General features: G+C 43.7%; 1 non-coding gene across 1 annotated transcript; it reads right to left on the reverse strand.

The window, feature by feature from the left end:
- Window positions 1-227: 227 nt before the first annotated feature.
- On the reverse strand, window positions 228-300 carry TRNAG-CCC (transfer RNA glycine (anticodon CCC)). The gene has a single exon. It is a non-coding gene; the product is annotated as a tRNA-Gly (tRNA).
- Between the last annotated feature and the right edge of the window lie 7,004 nt (window positions 301-7,304).

Below are 7,304 nucleotides of genomic sequence, written 5' to 3' on the forward strand. Positions count from 1 at the left end.
AGGGACTCTTTTCTACCTGTCTGTCCCATTGTGATATGTCTTCTAAGAGGTCCCTAGGACCTGGCCCATCTCAGCCTGGTAGTCACTTTTTTAAAAAATTAATTAATTAACTAATTAATTTTTGGCTGCTCCAGGTCTTAATTGCGACACACAAGATCATCAATCTTTATTGCCATGAGATCTTTACTTGCAGCATGCAAACTCTTAGTGCAACATGTGGGATCTTATTCCCTGACCAGGAATTTAACCTGGGCTCCCTGCATTGGGAGTACAGAATCTTAGCCACTGGACCACCAGGGAAGGTCCCTGGTGAGTCACTTCCCATGGAAATGCAGGCTCTGAAGGCTGGGCGATCAAAGGACAGTAGCTGCTGATCTGGGCCATTCTTGGCTGGAGCCACTTAGAGGTCAGCCATGCATATCTTGGTATCACCAAGTGCCTGGAGAGTCCTGTTAATTAGGGCCCTTACCTCTGAACTCCGGTGTGTACATGGCCCTACAGTTGACAACTGTTCATTGCTGTTATCTCACTGTAATCATCCCAATTACCCTGTAAAACAGTGAAGTTGAAATAATTTCCTTCGATTTTCTTTGGTGTCAGAGACTTCCTAGTGCTTAGAAATCATCATAGTAATGTGAAAATAATAGCATAATCATAATAATATTATAGGCACTGGTCCCAGAGAGGGCAAAGTGGGGTCCCTAGTGAGTTGGAATTGGTGCCAACAATTCCTTTGTGCATTATAATTTTAAAAGCTCTGTCCACAAAACCCTTGTGAACAAAGTGGAGGAGTTTTCATTACCACTTTACAGAGGGTTTGCCAAGATTCCCAGAGGAGTTAAGAGCTCTATCACAAGTCACCAAGCTTTAAAGCAGCAGGCCAGCTCTCAAAAGAAGCTATGGTTGTCAAGACCATGGTTCTTTTCACTCTTCCAGGGGTGGTGTGCGTGGACCTCCAGAAGCTTCAGCACTAGGGTGATGGTGCTCTGTGTCTTGATTCCTGAGAGGATACAGGAGTGTTTCTGAATTGCAATCAAGAGCTTCCCACAGTTCCTCCAACACTTGGAGTGTTCTGGATCATTCTCATCAGGAAAGAGGCTATTGGGCTCCTAGGAAGAGGTCTGTTCTGATTTGATGGCACTCTGGTGCCTACTTAGAAGAATATTAGGTGAGACCTTTCTTGCCCTCAGAAATTGAAATTGCTCAGAAATTGCTCAGAGGACCAGCATTATATATAATCATATGACTTTGCATATCTATCAATAATAATAGAAGTTATCTTTTCCCCAAGCCCATCATCCTTATATTATAAACTTAAAAAAAGTCTCCACCACATCTGAGATTTTGTATGATTACACCTGACTTAAGCTCTCTATGAGAAGTAAATACTTTAGACAAGTCTTTGAACTTGAAATATCCAAATTGTGCCTTTATATCTGTTTCATTGTTCACTAAATTTCCTGAGGAGACCAAGATTCTCTCTTTTGGCTAACAAAGTAGATAACATAGAATTGAGGATTAACTTGTCTAACATAGAAATCTGGAAAATGCAAAGAAAACTTAAGTATCAAATAACATTATTATCTTCATGTAAAATTAGTTATTAAGCTCTTATTTAAATATAATGCCTTGCATGTGCGTAGTACTTTACAAGACTCTTTCCATCCATTATCTTACCCAATCCTCTGCAAAATCCTAAAACATAGGTCAGTCTTATTAGCTCCATTTCCCTCACAGAGGAGGTAACTGAGACTCTAGGAGATCATGAGTCATGCATCCAAAACTAGGCTTTAGCAGAAATTAAGAACCAAACTATACATATGTGCAGAGGCAGTTTGTTCACCAACCCCCATGCTCTCCCCTTGACACTGATCTCCCTCTCTTGGGCTCCAGTGGAATCTTGGGACACATGGAAAATCTCACCAAGGTAGCCACAATTTATTTATCTAATATACATATTTCTAAATTTGTATTGGGTCTTCATCATTGCACATGGGCTTTCTCTCGGTGCAGCAAATGGGGGTGTGGTGTACAGGCTTCTCGTCGCAGTGGCTGTTCTTGTTGTGGAGCACAGGCTCTAAGGCTTTAGTAGTTGCAGCTGCGGGCTCAGTAGCTGTGGCTCTCGGGCTCTAGAGGGCAGGCTTAAGAGTTGTGGCTCACAGGTTTAGTTGCTTCACAGCACGTGGGATCTTCCTAGAGCAGGGATCGAACTGGTGTCCCCTGTATTGCAAGATGGGGACTTGACCACTATACCACCAGGGAAGCCCTGATCAGCCACAGCCATGATTTAGAACTGGCATCGCCTGCTCCTCTGAGCCATTGTATCATGAAGACTACCAATTCCAAAGGCAAAGGTGACAGTCCTATGTCCATTGGTGACCACAATTTTTAAGGTTTCCCTAGTTTACTTCCAGGATCTACCTAATGTGGCCCCAGGGTTCTCTTTCTACCCCAAAGGCATCCAATAAGTATTCAGCAGTGTTGACCTCTACACTTTTTCCTGCCCCTCTGACCTAAGAATGATGTAATCTAATTCATAGTTGTGGATGCAGAAATTCAACGATTTAGGAAAGCTCCACCACCTCCTTCAACTGCCTTTCTAAGGAAAGTGGCCCCCAAACAACTTGAGAGTTGTGACATGAAGGTAAAAACATGTGACCAGATGGCAGCTCCATGTAGCCTGGTAGGATGTTTCTTCAACGAATGTTCAATGTGTTCCATCCATTGGAATGGAGAAGTTTCAAACAGTAGGTCCTGAGATTGGAACTCATGATTCTGGTGAATGAGGAACATCTCCACAGCTGCCACTCAACCATGAGGGCCCTCAGAATGCCTGCTCTCAGAGGCCAAGGTGGTGTAAACGCCAAAAGAGGATGATTCCATCGACAGCATCAGCCCAGTCTGGGGCCCAGCTTTAGATATAGCATCACAATCCCAGAACAAGCATGAAGCATGCAGGGTCCCATAGCTTAGTAGAAGGACCAGAAGTGGAATGATGATTCTTTCCTGTTTTAATCCATTCTGGAAGCTTACTAGTCAGAGAACATAGGGCTAAGGAAGTGCCCACAAGCTTGGTGCCTATCACAGCTCTTCCCTCCCAGGGTTGAGGGCTACATAAGAATGCCCACGGCCTGCCGCCTTCCTCTATCTTAGCCCCTTCCCAAGGGTGGATTCTGTGCTGTTTTAATTTTCAATTTCACCTCAGTCATAGTCTGTCAGATTACCACTGACTCCAAGCCCACAGCTAAAACCAGATAACCCAAGTCCCAGGGCTCAAGACTCCAGCCTCATGGGTTTAGGAAGCTTAAACAGAGTGGCTCAGATGGTAGAGAATCTACCTCCAGTGTAGGAGAGCCAAGTTTGATCCCTCATTTGGGTTGGGAAAATCCTCTGGAGAAGGGAATGGCAATCCACTTCAGTATTCTTGCCTGGAAAATTCCATGGACAGAGAAGCCTGGTAGGCTATGGTCCATGGGGTCCAAAAGAATTGGACAGGACTGGAGAAGGCAATGGCACCCCACTCCAGTACTCTTGCCTGGAAAATCCCACAGACAGAGGAGCTTGGTAGGCTGTAGTCCATGGGGTCACTAAGAGTCGGACACGACTGAGCGACTTCACTTTCACTTTTCACTTTCATGCATTGGAGAAGGAAATGGCAACCCACTCCAGTGTTCTTGCCTGGAGAATCCCAGGGACAGGGAGCCTGGTGGGCTGCCGTCTGTGGGGTCGCACAGAGTCAGACACGACTGAAGCGACTTAGCAGCAGCAGCAGAGCGATTAACACTTTACTTTCACTTTCGCTTTTTAAACAGAGTAGAATTTCTAAATAGGCAACTCAAATCAGAAAAGTCAAATTGTAAAGTGAAGGCAGTCTAAGAAAAAAAAAAAACAGCAGGCAAACTGGAAATTAAAGTTTAGGGGCCCAGAATGAGTAGAGGTGGCAGGGGATGTCCAAGCATCAAGTGTGTGTGGAAAAGGTCATGATGCATTGGCAAGAGCCACAGGCCCTCAAAGGGAATCTCTGGTGGCCTGGTGGGGGCTGGCTGGAAGCAGCTGTGGCCCATCGGTCTGTCCACTGTCCTCTGCTGGTCCCTACTGTTGTTAATGGCCTTGATACACCTGTGATGATACCTTAGTCACCTTTTGGCATTTGAGCCCCTACTGTCACTACGTGGCAGTGCAATCTTTAATTCTCCTGCTAGAACTGCTCCCCTCTCCCACCCCTTCACTCCTGTCCGGTGGACCCAGGGCTGTCACACTCATCAGCCGCCCTACTGGTGTCAGAGGACTGAGCAGCTGAGGTCACTGCACATCTCCTGACTCTTTTACTCCCAGATCCAGTTTCTTTTGACAGGGAGTCCTGCCACCTCCTGGTTTATCTCCTCTCTGGATTCACGTAGGTCCACATCCTGAAGCACAGCTCTCTGAAAAGTCAAGCAAAGACTGAGCAAAATACCAAGTTTTGGGGAGCACTACAAGAGATACCCCAATTCCGCCATCCATAGCCCACAGTAAACTTACATTTCTGAACATTTGAGGACAATCACACAGAGCTCAGGTGAAATAAGCAATTTATGAAAATAGCATTGGTGCTTATTTGAAAAAGACAGAACAAACATTTACTGGGCTCCCAGAAAGTTCCAGGTAGCATGCTGGACACCCTGGTTAGAGTTTATCATCTAATTCTTATAAGGATCCTGTGACTTTGGACTGTGTTCTTCCAGCTGACAAATGAGGGAACTGAGGCTCAGAGAACTTAAATAATTTATGCCAGCCCAAAAAGCTAGAATGTAGCTGGAATTCAAGCTAAGTTGGGCCTAACTTAAAAACTTATGTATGTTCAATGATTCTCTGTATTCTGTGATGAATATTGTCAATTCCAGGTTGATGCTATACCAATGGCACCCACCCATGTCTGTCCGCCTGCCTCTTTCATGCATTAGACTATAAACCACTGGCAGGCAGAGGTCTGTCTCATTGGCCTCTAGGCAATCTATATCTAGGATGAAGACAAGGATCTGGCAGCAGTGGAGCTTAGTAAATGCTGATTGATGCATGACTCTCCACAGGAGACTGCATCTGTGTCCAGAAGATGATATATCTTGTCCTTACTCTCAAGGAACCCCAAATCAGATCAAGGACAGGTGCATAAGAAGCTTAACAATTGCAGTTTAATCCACAAGATCTGCAAAAGCCACCATAGAAAACACCTTTGGAAAGAATTGATTCTTTTTGTGCAACCTACTTGTTCTTGACAGACAATGACTCTTGTGTGCTGATGCTGGTTACCAAACACTTCTTTCCCTTTCACTAAATTTGTGAAAGATAAACATCTTTTTAAGGTTTCACTGCTGTTCTTATGATTTTCCAGATTAACACAGAATAAACATGGTTGGCATTTAAGAAGTCCCTGCTTGCCTCAAGCACAGGAATATAGATATTTTGAATCTTTTCACTTTCAAAGAAGAACAATTCTTATATCCTTCTCTAGAAAGTGAGATATAGCTTTCATTTTCACCTCCTGAATGAAAAATCTTCTTTCTTATAATAATGTCACCCTCTACTGAAAGTTTAGAATGTTGCTGTTCCTGTTTCTTAAAGGCAAGGTACTTGGCACTGAAAAAATACAATTACTAGTATTCATGCCCAGGAACAAATCTCTGTTTTTCTTAATCTCCCACCTCTGGGCTTAGAATGAAGTTGTACACATTTTATAAATGTAGTTAGCAGATTAATTCAGGAAACTATGTCCTCAGGAAAAACTATTGCCTGGCCTGAAAAAGTGCAAATCATAGTCTTTGAGCTCTGAGCGGAGCTAGCACTGCTAGAAACCAGGGAAGTGGGAGCAGATTTGGCTTTTCTTCCACTCTATGTGTCCAGTGCCTAGAACAACACCCAGCATACAGGATACAGCTCTTGAATGTTTGTGAAGTTTGTAAGTGAATGAGAAATCAGATTTACAAGGATAGAAGATCTTTTTCCAAAAATGAGATTATTTCCATCTATACTAGCCCAGACTGCACTGATAAAATACCACAGAATGGGTGGCTTAAATAATAGAAATTTATCTTCTGAAAGTCTGAGATCAAGCTGACATAATTGTCCAGTTCTGGTGAGACCCTTTTTCCTGGCTTGCAGATGGCTGTTTTCTCACTTGTGTGCCTGTATGTTCTTTCCTCAGCCTCTTCTTCATCATAAAAAGCCACCAATCCCATCAAAGTAGGACTCCACCCTTATAATGGCATGCCTCCTTAATTATCTCCTAAAAGCCCTATCTCCAAACACAGTCACGTTTAGGGCTTCAGTATGTGAACTGGGTGGGGACAGGGAGGGAGTGGAAGAGGGGCCACAATTTAATCCATAGCAACATTTCTTCTGTTTTCAGGCTCTGAGCCATTGTCTCTGCCGTGATCACTTACTAGATAGTAACCATAATCATTCTAAGACTCAATATTTCAAGAGCCAAATCTGGCCTGCCACCTGTTTTTTGCATGGCCTGCAAGCTAAGGATGGATTAACATTTTTAAATGTTTGCCAAAAAAAAAATCTAAATTAGAATATTTCACAACATGTGAAAATTACATGCTTTTCCCATTTCAGTGCCACACTCACTCATTTAAATATTGTTTGTAGCTGCTTCTGCACCATAATAGCAGATGGAGTAGTCAAGACACATCTGATGACCCACAAAGTCTGAAATATTTACTATCTGGCCCTTTACACCAAAATTTATGGACCCTTGTTCTAGGCTAATGGTTCTCCGGGGAACTTGTTGGAAATTTAAATTATCTGGCTTCATCCACTGAATCAAATTGTGGGTATAGAGCTTAGCAATTTGAGTTTTAATCATCTTCCTGGTGATGCTGATGCACACTGGGGTTTGAGGAGCACTGGTCTAGACTTGTGAATCGCATTCTGAGATAAAGTGTTCTTTATTAAGCACCCACTGGTTTTCTCAGGTGGTTCAGTGGTAAAGAATCTGCCTGCCAACGCAGGAGACACTGGCTCATCCCTGGATTGGGAAGATCCCCTGGAGAAGGAAATGGCAACCGACTCCAGTATTCTTGCCTGGAAAATCCCATGGACAGAGAGGTGCCTGGCAGGCTACAGTCCGTGGGGTCGCAAAGAGTCGGACATGACTGAGCACGCCAGGAAGCACCCACTATGTGTCTGGACCCATGCTCACAGGTCGTGATTTGGTTCAACTAGCAAGAGACCATTAAAAAAATAAAATAAAATAACGATGCTCGGGAAATCCCTTAGGAGTGGCGGTTGTTTCCATTGCAAAGTAGCCGCCTGTCGTA

Source organism: Bubalus kerabau, chromosome 2, assembly GCF_029407905.1.
Source record: "Bubalus kerabau isolate K-KA32 ecotype Philippines breed swamp buffalo chromosome 2, PCC_UOA_SB_1v2, whole genome shotgun sequence".
Lineage (NCBI taxonomy): Eukaryota > Metazoa > Chordata > Mammalia > Artiodactyla > Bovidae > Bubalus > Bubalus kerabau.